The following is a 12477-nucleotide window of genomic DNA, read 5'->3' as shown; positions in this document are numbered from 1 at the left end:
AGAAAAATAACTAGAAACAGTTGGGAATAAAACTGCGTCAAGACATCTAAATTACTGTATAAGCATGATAACTGAGACAACTCTTAGTGAGTCCAAATACAATATATTTTCCTACCTTATCGACACGTGTTTTATGTTTCTCATTAAATGTTTTCAGCACCTTGCTGCAGTATTTTGGAGACAGGGTCATGCTTAAAGTAAAGTGCTTCATAAAACTGGTGGATACATTTTGGCTTATTTATGTTAGATAGAGCCACAGAATGTACAACAATTTGTTTGTATTTTTCTCTCTCTCTCTAGGTGGCAGTTCCATTAAAAAATTTATGTAGAGTAAAATTATTTTCACAACAGTCACTAAACAAATCTAGGCGTTATTGTCAAGCACCAAATCAGGTTTAGTTTTTTCCTAGCTGGTTGCAATTATGTTGGCTGAAACTTCCTGAAAAGCACCCCCACAACCTCAACTCAGGAAGAAAAGCATTTTGTGCAATTATTTGCTTTCATTTTACTCCAGTTTTTTTTCTTTATTCTTTTTGGAAATATTTTTGTTTTGGGGGGAACCAACTATTAACCTCTGATATTTACTATTGTGTTAATGTTAATAGTAGGGTGTCTTTTACATACAGACAAGTTCTAAAACATCTCCCATCTCAAACAATTTGGTTCTTACCCAAGTTGTTCATGGAAAAAATGTCTTGGTTGTTGAGCAAAACTTCAGTTCTCAGCTTGACAACCCTTGCATGCTGATACCTGTGTGATCAGTCACATGTCTCTCAACCAACAAAGGAGAGAATGCACCAGTGCATGTCAGTTTACCACTAAATCTTGGATTGTTAACATTTCAGGAAATTGTGCTGTGAATATTTTTTGCTTTTGTTGCTGCTTATTATTATTAAATATGTACAGTAAGTCAACATGGGTCCTAAGAAGGTTAGTGATAGCAGAAAAGTGAAAAGGAAAGTCATGAGAACAATAGAGCTTTAAAAAGAAATAATTGCAAAGTATGATAGAGGCATTCATGTGACAATTAGCACAATTTTAAAGCATAAAAAGGCCGTCAAAACTGCTGGCATTGCTAAGGGTATGAGAGTGCTCACAAAACAATGATCACAGGCAATTGAAGAGGTAGAAAAATTGTTGATTTGGATAAACAAAAATCAGTTAGCCCGTGATAGCATTTCAGAGGCAATGACGTATGAAAAAGTGAGATGCTGCATGCTGACCTACCAAAAGATACCCCTAGAACGAGTGCTGAAAGTGATTCATTTAAGGCCAGTAGGGGTGGTTTGATAAATTTAGGAAAAGAAGTGGCATTCATAGTGTAGTAAGGCATGGGGAGGCTGCCAGTCCTACCAAAGTAGCTGCTGATAATTTCATGACAGAATTTCAAGAATACATAGAGGCTGAGGGATTTGTTCCCCAACAAGTGTTCAATTATGATGAGACAGGCCTCTTCTGGAAGAAAATGTCAAAGATGACGTACATCATACAGGAGGAGAAGTCATTGCCAGGACACAAGCCAGTGAAGGACAGGCTAACATTTATTGGGGTGGGAATGTGAGTGGGGACTTGAAATTGAAGCCTCTGTTCCCCTACCATTCTGAAAGTCTGCAAGATTTCAAGAAAAATAATGTCATGAAACACAAGTTGAATGTGATGTGGAGGGCTAATAGCAAAGCTTTGGTAACGAAGCAATATTTTATTGAGTAGATTCATGAATTGTTTGCCCCAAGCGTGAAGAAATACCTCTGGGAAAAACAATTGCTACTCAGGGCACTTACTGTAATGGACAATGCTCCTGCCCACCCTCCAGGCTTGGAGGCCAAGCTGGTGGAGGTATACAGCTTCGTCACTGTTAGATATTTTGCTACCTATCAACTCCTCCCATCCAGCCCATGGACCAGCAGGTCATTTCTAATTTTAAGAAGCTCTACACAAAGGCACTATTTTAAAGATGTTTTGAATTGGCCTCTGAAACTAATTTAACACTCAGAGAGTTCTGGAAGGAACATTTTAATATCATCACCTGCTTGAGTCTCATAGACAAAGCATGGGGGTAAGAGTCTTCTAGAACCATACATTCAGCCTGGAAGAAATTTTGGTCCGAGTGTGTTGCTGAGAGAATTTGAAGGTTTTAAGGATGAGCCTGTGTCTGTTGTGGAGGATGTTGTGTCTCTGGGCAAGTCCATGGGCTTGAAGGTGGATGATGATGATATGGAGGAGTTGATAGAGGACCACGACACAGAGCTCACTACCTAGGAACTCCAAGACCTTTAGAGAGAGCAGCAATAGGCCACAGCTGAGGAGCCCTCTTCAGAAGAGAAGGAGGAAAGGGGAATGTTCCTACTTCACTAGTAAAGGACATGCTTAGGAAATGGGGAGAAATGCAAAGTTTTATTGAGAAATATCACCCTGACGAAGAAGTAGCAAACTGTGTGATAAACTTGTTCAATGACAATACAGTGTTTCACTTCAGGCAAGTGTTAAAATGCAGGTGAAACCAAACATCATTGGATAGGTTTTTAGTGAGACAGAGGCCCAGTAAGCCTGAAGCTAGTTCTCATGGAGCAAAGAGACAAAAGAGAGAAAGAATCCCAGAACAGCTACCTGACATTTTTATGGAAGGGGACTCCCCTTCCAAACAATGACATCCCTCCATCCCTCCAAACTTCCTCTCCATATTCAGTTATCAATAGCTCTCAACATTAAAGGAAAGTTCTAGTGTATATGTAAATTTTCATTTTTTACTGTACATTTCATTTCATATTAAATTTTCACTTACATTTCATGTCCTTTTTGTTTTTAAAGTATTTACAGATAAACAGTATATTAGACATGTGCTATATATAATAAAGGTTAAAACAGGGAATCATTTGGGGGTCTGGCACAGATTAATTCAATTTACATTATTTCTAATAGGAAAAATTATTCAGTTTTTGAACAACTTGCTCCTCAAACAGCCTTCTGGAATGAATTAAGTTCGAGAGCCAAGATTCCACTCTATGCAGGAACACCATCCTCTCCCCAAAATAGGTGGAATCAGAGATAGTATCATAATGTATGTATTCCATAACTGTTTGGAAGCAGTAGTTTGCCTTGGAAGACCTGATAACTAATCTAAAAATCTGTGGGGGAAAACCTGAACTTCTTACTCTTCAATATTATGATGTGAATAAGTTGTGCTTGGCCTACTGTCCCTCTGACCTCCCCCGAAGTCCACTGAAGTAATATCATGTGACTGCCATTGTCTTCAGAACAGGAAAAATAAGGTGCTGATGGCATGAGGCCCAACTAACCAGCAGATAAAATTATTAAGTACAGCAGATGAAATTATACAGATAAAATTCTTAAGTACAACAGGTTTTGCCTCTATGACTCAATGCTATAAACTTTTTGGAGTCTTAAGCCCTATGACAATTTGAAAATCCAAATTAAAAAAAAAAAGGAAACTTCTTAACAATGTTGGCCCTCAGTTATGTAATTTCGAGCGTTACCTATCACTGATTTCATGAGCTTACACCAAATATCCTAATCCAGTGCTTCTCAGATGTTAATGTGCACACAAGTCACCTAGGGATTTTGTTAAAATCAAATTTTGATTTGGGTGAGCTTGGATAGGGCCTGAAAATCCTTATTTGTAGCAAGCACCCAGGTAATGCTGATGTTGCTGGTCCCCCATCATATTTTGAATAGCAAGACCCTAAGCGTTTTGTGTTTAAGAATGCCTGGTAGGTTGTCAGTATTGTAAACAGTTCTCTGTGGAGCCACAGAGTTCCTACAGAATACAGATACAGAATACTATCTTCTTGCAAACACACGTCAACCATTTCTATCAAAGGAGTTATATAAAACTTTCTTTTTACTGCCTTCTACTGGGCATTTGGAAATCAATTTTGAATGAGAGTGAGAAAGTCTGGAATTTTTGTTTCCTTTTGATGAGAGATTGCTTAATTATTTGTGAGCCCCTGGGTCACCCTCTAATTTGTGGTTGTCTTTAAGCTGTTTACAACTGTTCTGGTTCTTGTCTCCTGCCAGACTCATGGAGGGCTTGCACTTCTCCACACTCTGAAAATTGACGTGGTCAGTTAATGTGCTTTGGCTAATGAAGTGTGAGGATATTAAGCATCACTTCAAGCAGAAGTATCAACAGCCAGTGCAAAATTGGCCAAGTGCCCTTTCTTCTGTCTTATGATCTTGGAAACATACTCCTACATGGAACCTCTGTCACGCTTAGGTCCCTGAGTGACTACAATAATTAGAGAACACCTTCTCCTATACAGCAGTTCAAACTGGTCATATAACATAAGCAGGAGATTTAGGGGTATTTGTTAATGCAGCACACCATCCTGACTTTATACACTAATTGAAACCACCTCTGAGAAATAATTCTTAGAAAGTTCAAAAGAGTTGCATGTGAGCAGTTTCCCAATTGCAGATGTTTTTTTTGAGTCCATTAGAAGTTACGTATCTGAGGTGACTCTTGCCTCTTGAAAGGAAAATCAATATGATCCATCTTTTGAGTGACCCTTATTGAGTAATTTACTCCCAGATTTATGGAGAACCTTTGTAAGATGACTGTATAAGAAATTATCTTGAGACCTAGCTGAAAGAATTGATGGTTGGTAGCATTTTCACATACCATCAGAGAAGGGTTCTGAAGGAATAAAAAGATATCTTGTGCACACTTTAATTTTAAAGTGATCAGAATCATGTTGCAACAAAAGATCAGGATATTATAAAACATTCCAGGCAAGATTTAACATCATGAGACAGTTTGGATTCTTATCACAAAGAAGCTGGAAGAAAAAAAGAAAGCCTCTAGTCTGAATTGCAAATTTGTTTGGATAAGACAATCCTGAAAGTCATTTCTGTCTAGGGAATCCAAAACAATTATGTAAATGAGGCTGATACTTCCTATACTCTTTTGTTTAAGGTGAATGTGGATCAGTCAGTTCAACTATCATAAATTTCTCTAATATCCACTGGTAAAATTATCATCATATGGGTTAATGAGTTTATTGAAAAATATGGTGAAAGTAAGAAATAGTGTTTATCTCTTATTGATATTGAATAGTCTTCCTTTAATCAGTATTTTTTCAGTTTTAATACAAAACTACTTTCTGATATTTAATTTCACTAAATTACTTCAGCTCCTGAAAGATATTAATATAACATAATACATTTTGTCATTTCAGTAGAAGATTCTGAATAAGACTGGTGAGTTTAGAAGCCTGAAAAAAATCAGTTTTAAGTTATTTCTCTGTGGCCGAAATTGAAAAAGTCAGATTCCATTAAAGTAGCTGAGACTGAAAGAGCCTTGTTTATTCAATATAGGGTATCCCAGAAGTCTTTGTGCAGTGCTAAGTTTTAAATAGCTTAAGACTTTCAGACACTCTTATGTTCATTGAACACCTACAACACAGGGAATCTTGTGCTAGCTACTGAAGACATAATAGTGAGCAGCACAGGCAGGCTACCTGCTTTCATGGAGCTGTTGGTCTCTTGGAGGTACTAGACTGATAAGCAAATGTCTGTGAATAAGTACCATAGAGGTGTTTCCATTACTGTTGTAAAACAAACTACCTCAAAACTTAATGGTTTAACATAATAACTGGTTATGTCTCATGGACTTTGTGGGTCAGGAACTCAGTCAGAGTGTGGCTGAGTGATTCTTCACTCAGTGGGACTCAGCTGGTAGAAGGATTGGTCTAGAAGATCCAAACAGCTGTACTCACATGTTCGGTGGATAGGTGTGGCTAAAAGACTGACCTCATATGGGACTATCAGCTGGAACATCCATACCTAGTATTTTTAGCCTAAGGGTCTCTGAGTAGTTGGTTTTGTCATATAGAGGTCAGGTTCCCTCACACCAAGTGTCCCAAAAAAATTAAGTGGAAGTTTCATGACTTTTTTGGACTCAGCCTGGGAAGTCACACAACAAAACTTTTAGCAATTTCTTGTTGGTTACAAGTGAGTCATAAGGCTAGCCTAGATTTAAAGGGAAGGAAATTGGATTCCATTTTCTTGATACGGGAATGGAAAATTTACACTATAGAAAACAAGGATAAAGGAGGTACTATTATGACCATTTTTTTCTTTTTTGTGGTGAAAGTTTATATTTAGAATTAGCCAGCTGGACTCAGTTTAGATGATCCCAATTTTGCTGGCAACATTCAGAACATCATACATAGTCAGGAGCCAGTTGAACATGTGCCATTTTCTCTCCACTAGGCTGAATCAAGAGGTTGACCTTTGCCACATCTATGTGATAAAGCTTCTTGACTGCTACGTGAGCTGGTGCTTGCTGACTGTGGCATCCACAATTAGCATAAGTGTGTTGTTGTCTTCTATCTTCTTCATGGCTAACTCAGTGGTCAGGGGGAACTTGATGATGGCATAGTGTTCAAGCTTTTTTCTCCTGGCGGTGCTCTTCCAAGGATATTTAGACTGCCTTTGGAGTCACAGTGGCTTGGGTCATCAGTGACATGTGGATCTTCTTTATGATCTTCTTTGAAAATGAAATCTGCCAGAGAAATGAAGATTAAAAAACAGAGGTGGAGGGGAAAGATTTGTAGGCTTAAAGGTAGAAGAAGTAGGCAGTTAGAAAGGTAGTAAGTAGTAGGAAGGCAATGGTAAGTTCCCCAGGCAGAGTAAATACTTCATGCAAAGACCCCGAGATGAAAGAATTGCTAAATTTCAGAAACTAAAAAAATGAAAAAAGAGACACATCTATAGCTGGTAGTATCATCTAAGCCAGGTTAAGACATTTTAATGCTATGCTAAGAGCAATGGAAATCAGACATTTAAGCAGAGGAGTGACATAATGTGAGGCTTTCCATGAACTTTCCTTAATGAATTGGAAGAATCAGGTCTGGGACAGTTAGAAAATGGTTGCAGTGTCCAAACTGATGATGAAGGTGGCCTGACTTAATGTGACAGCAGAGAAGCAGACAGAATTGAGTTCTATTTGGAGACACAGTTGACAGGTTTTGCTAGTGGATTACATATATAGAAGGGTTGTCCAAGGTATTAATTTTCTGGGGCCGCTGTAACAAATAACACAAATTAGGTGGCTTAAAACAACAGAAATTAATTTTTTCACAGGTCTGGAAGCTAGATGTCAGAAATCAAGGTGTCAGCAGGTCTATGCTCTCTCTAAACACTTTGGAAAGAATCTGTCCCCAGCCTTTCTCTTGGTTTCCGGTGTTACTGGCAATCATTGGTGTTTCTTCATAGGTAGATGCACCACTCTGCCCCAGTCCTCACATGACATTTCCCCCTCACTGTTTCAGTGTCCCTCTCGTCTTCTTAGAAGGACACAGTCATTTGGGATTTAGGGCCCACCCTGCTTTAGTATGATTTCATCCTAACTGACATCTTGATTATATTGGCAAAGATTTTATTTCTAATAAGGTCGCATTCACAGGTACCAGAGCTTAGGACTTCATCATATCTTTTTGGGGACACAAACCCACAATATGAGGAAAAGAAAGGAATAATCCAGGAAGCCTCCCAGGTTTCCAGGGCAAACACTTGGAGTAATAAAGGTGAATAGAGTAGAGGTGAGAGCAGGCTGGAAGAGGCAGCTGGGAAATCAGCTATTTATTTTGAAAAGATTAAACTTCAGTTGACTGTGAGATGTCCGGTTGTGGATGTCAAAGAGGCAGTTGGACAGACAAGTCTGGAGATTTAGGAGGAGGAATCTGGGTGAAAGTTTTATGTTGTAGGGCCTGTATTCTGATGAGTGACAAACAAGATAATGCAGGATAACCAGCTGGTGAGAGCAGAGAGAAAAGCCTAAAGCCCAGGGGACCTCCATTCAATCTCTCAAGACATATGAGAAAAAATCAAGGCCAATGGTATGCTGCTATTTAACAACTAGCTCTCCAGGGGAAGGGGAGAAGAGGAAAACCCTGACTTGTAGAGTTTGCCAATTCCATGGTGTAAATACTCCCACCACGTTTATAGGTTGAAGAATTCCTGAAAATTTAAAAGTTGATTCTTCCAAGCTGGTACAATTTGGTTACAGCCTACTTCTGCAGTCAGACCCAGTTTCATTCTCCTAGGTGTATCAGCTGAACAATTAACTTACCCTCTCTGGGCTTTGGTGTCTTTATGAAAAGAATGGTTGCTCCTAAGTGCCTTCAAGGTCCCTTCCTACTCTCACTTAACAAAAGTCACAACAGCAAAACTTTGGTTCTGTTCTTATAGAAAAAGAAGAAGTGGTCCTTTGCCTAGAGTATATGTGTTTTGTTTTACAACTAAACAGTTGAACAGATAAAGTAAGGTATAGGCAGTGACATTTCCATTCACTGGCCATAATTTCTGGGTGTACATATTTATATATACACACAGAGGAGAAAGACTGGAAAAGACCCACTCTCTGGAGCCCTGTCTCTGGGGTCTATAATGAAGACATCCTCTCACCCTTTTTAAAAGACATTGCTGGTATTCATCCTGATTTTCAGCCAAACAGCTATAAGGTAGGTTGGTCATTTTAAAAGTGAAGTGTAACTGAAAGTTTTCTGCATGATACATTTCATGTCATCGTCAATTATTTTGTCTTTTGCCAGACTAGGGGTGGAAAATAACTAACTCTTGTCTTTGCCACAAACTAGATATGAGAGTTTGTATAAGATACTTAACCCCTCTAAGACTCAGTTTCCTTTTCTGTGAAATGTGGTAATAAATAGCAAAATGAGGGCCACCACTAACATCTGCAGTCCCAGGGAAAGAGTACAAAGGGAAACTATTGGTCCTCCCCCCACTAATCTTGCCCTTGTCCCTTCTGCTGTATTCCAAAGTCCCAGGAACTTCACAAAAAAGTAAACAAAAAAGTCCAGATGGCAAGTCCAAGCTCTATTCACCATCCCCTCAACTCACCTCAGCCCCAGGAAGTTATTTAACAGCTACCCCTTGGACAAAGTCCATCCTTGGGAATAAAGAGGTTGTTAGAGACCCTGAAAGATGACTTGGTACCACTTAGGGGTTTCTGGGATTCCTGGACACAGAACATATCTACAGAGGGAAAAGATGCAGGGTTTTGGTGGAACCACTTGGCCTCATGGACTGGGAGGAATTTCTCTTGCCTCTGTTGTCTGAAGGTGATGCTGTCAAAATACATGGTTATTATATGGATTACATGAAGTAAAGTAGTGGGAAAAAAGCTACTCTGTGCTTGACATATAGTATGTGCTAAAATGGCGGTCTCCATTTCTTTCCACAGTTGGATTTGGCTAAAATTCGGCTCTTATTTCTATAGTAGTATATACAAACCATGTTCTATATACTGTAGGAAACACAAGGTTTGTATAATTATGTCATCATTTCTTCCACAGGCATTACAAGTTTATTGAAGAAAGAAGACAGCAATAATTTCGCTGATACATCCTCTAGAGCAAGGGAAATAAAGGAAAGAATAAACAAATTGGACTAGATGAAATTAAAAACCTTATTCACAGCTAAAGAAAACATCATCAAAATGAAAAGGGAACAAACCATATGGGAAAACATATTTTCCAATGATACCTCAGACAAGGGTATGGTCTCCAAAATATATAAAGAACTAATATGACTCAATGCCAGGAAGACAGACAATTTAAAAATGGACAAAGGACCTGAACAGACACTTCTCCAAGGAGGACATACAGAGGGCCCAGAGACATATGAAACAATGCTCAATATCATTAGCCATCAGAAAGATGCAAATTAAATCCACAGTGAGATACTACCTCACACCGGTCAGAGTGGCCATCATTAACAAATCAACATATAACAAGTGCTGGCAGAATGCAGAGAAAAGGGAATTCTAGTACACTGTTGGTGGGAATGCAGACTGGTGCAACGACTGTGTAAAACAGTATGGAATTTCCTCAAAAAAAAAACAAAAATGGAACTGGCTTTTGATCCAGTGATTCCACTGCTGTGACTATACCCTAAGAACCCTGAAACACCAATTCAAAAAAACCTATGCACCCCTATATTCATAGCAGCATTATTTACAATAGCCAAGTGCTGGAAAAAGCCTAAGTGCCTATCAGTGAACAAGTGGATCAAAAAACTGTGGTACATTTACACAATGGAACACTATGTAGCAGAAAGAAAGGAGCTCCTACTCTTCATGACAACCTGGAGGGGACTGAAGAGTATTATGCTAAGTTAATAAGCCAGGCAGCAAAAGACAAATACCGTTTGATCTCACCTATAAGTGAGACCTAATTAACAAAACAAACAAACAAGCAAAATAGAACTAGAGGCATAGAAAGAAGGAAGACTGACAGTGACCAGAGGGGTGGGGAGGGGGATAATGGAGGAAAGAAGGGGAAGGGTCTAGTTAAAGAACAAGTATAAATGACCCATGGACATGGACACCAGGGTGGGGATTCACTCTGGGAGGAGGGGGGGGGCAGGGCAGGGAAGAGCAACAAGGAAAATTGGGACAACTGTGATAGAACAACAATAAAAAATTAAAAATTAAAAAATATTTTTAAAGTGTAACTCATCCAAAGGCCCTTTATGAAATGTACAAAATGGTACATACCCTGGGTCTGTGGAGTGCAGAAAAGTGGGAGAATTTGAATTTGGATATTCAAAGAAAACCACAGAGAGAAAGCTCTGAAAATGAACAGAGAAGTAAAACATTTATGGGTCACATTCAAGGACAATGATTAGACTCTAACCAGAATGTTAGAGTTGAGAAGAAATATGAAATAAACTAGTGTAAATAGTGGTGATCTGCTTATTTCTATCTTTGATGCTGGGGAAATGAGGAATTGATTTGCTTTTATTTAATACTAAAAATCAGTCCAAAAATTACTCAGAGATTTTTAGTTTTTGCATGCATTTGACCCTTGGTGAGGCACACACTGTCAATGAACCAAGGCAAATACATGATTTGCGAGAGAAAGGAAAAAAGAGAAAAAAACAATAGATGGTCTGGGAACAGAGAACCTTGGTTTACTTATTTTGATTAAACTGATTTTCTGGCATCTGGCTAAAAGTTCAAGGGAACATCTGACCTTAAGGAGATAAACTGGGCAAAAACTTAAACTTTCAAGGACTTTCACCACATCCATTAATAAATCAGTGTGGCGCACGCAGGTGGCCAGCCCTTTCTCGTGAGTTGCCTATGTGTCTCCTTCATTGGTATCTCCACCTTCCTCATGCCAAACAGCACCATTATTCTCTTTAGAGTCTATCAAGTGCATTACATGTAAGTAATTACATGATAATATAAAATTTTGAAAATTTGGCAGAAAATCACCCTTTAATATTTGTAGAAATCATTTCTATAGTTCATTATGGCCTGTCTCATATGCTTATTTTGTATAATTACCAATTCCAATGATTACATAATGTTACATTTTGGTTTTTATCTTCTATTACATCATAGCTCTTTGAAGATTTCTTTTCAGCCAAGTCCTGGCCACACATCATTATCAGTCCTAGCTCCACAGTGAGGCTCAACAAGGGATTAAAGACATACACACACAAACACACACAAGCTATATTTAGGGAAACAAACATTCACAAGAAGCAAGAAAAATTTCTTTTATAATAATATATTTTATTGATTTTGCTATTAAATTTGTCCCTTATTTTCTCCCCTTATTCCCCTCTGCCCTGTACCCCCACTCCCACAAGCATTCCCCCACCTTAGTTCATGTCCATGTGTCATGCTTGTAAATTCTGTGGCTTCTCCATTTCCCATACTATTCTTAACCTCCCTTTGTCTGTGTTCTACCTACCATTTAAGATTCTTATTCCCTGGACCTTTTCCCCCATTCTCCTCCCTCCCCCTGCTTGCTGATAACCCTCCATGTGATCTCTATTTCTGTGAATCTGTTCCTGTTCTAGCTGTTTGCTTAGTTCGTTCCTGTTTTTGTTTATGGTTTTTTTTAGGTTCAGTTGTTGATAGTTGTGAGTTTGTTGTCACTTGACTGTATTTTTCATCATCTTCTTTTTCTTAGATAAGTTCCTTTAACCTTTCATATAATAAAGGCTTAGTGATGATGAACTCCTTTATCTTTACCTTATCTGGGAAACACTCTATCTACCCTTCCATTCTAAATGATAGCTTTGCTGGATAGAGTAATCTTGGATGTAGGCCCTTGCCTTTCTTGCCTTTGAATACTTCTTTCCAGCCCCTTCATGCCTGCAAGGGCTCTTTTGAGAAATCAGCTGATAGCCTAATGGGAACTCCTTTGTAGGCAACTGTCTCCTTTTCTCTTGCTGCTTCTCAGATTCTCTCCTTCTGTTTCATCTTGGCTAATGTAATTATGATGTGCCTTGGTGTGTTCCTCCTTGGGTCCAGCTTCTTTGGGACTCTCTGAGCTTCCTGGACTTCCTGGAAGTCTATTTCCTTTGCCAGATGAGGGAAGTTCTTCATTATTTGTTCAAATAACTTTTCATTTTTTTGCTCTTCCTGTTCTCCTTCTGGAACCCCTATAATTCGGATGTTGGAACGTTTCAAGATGT

This window comes from Desmodus rotundus, chromosome 6 (assembly GCF_022682495.2).
Source record: "Desmodus rotundus isolate HL8 chromosome 6, HLdesRot8A.1, whole genome shotgun sequence".
Taxonomy (NCBI): domain Eukaryota; kingdom Metazoa; phylum Chordata; class Mammalia; order Chiroptera; family Phyllostomidae; genus Desmodus; species Desmodus rotundus.
The sequence above is the reverse complement of the archived record's forward strand: the minus strand, read 5'-3'. Positions refer to the sequence as shown.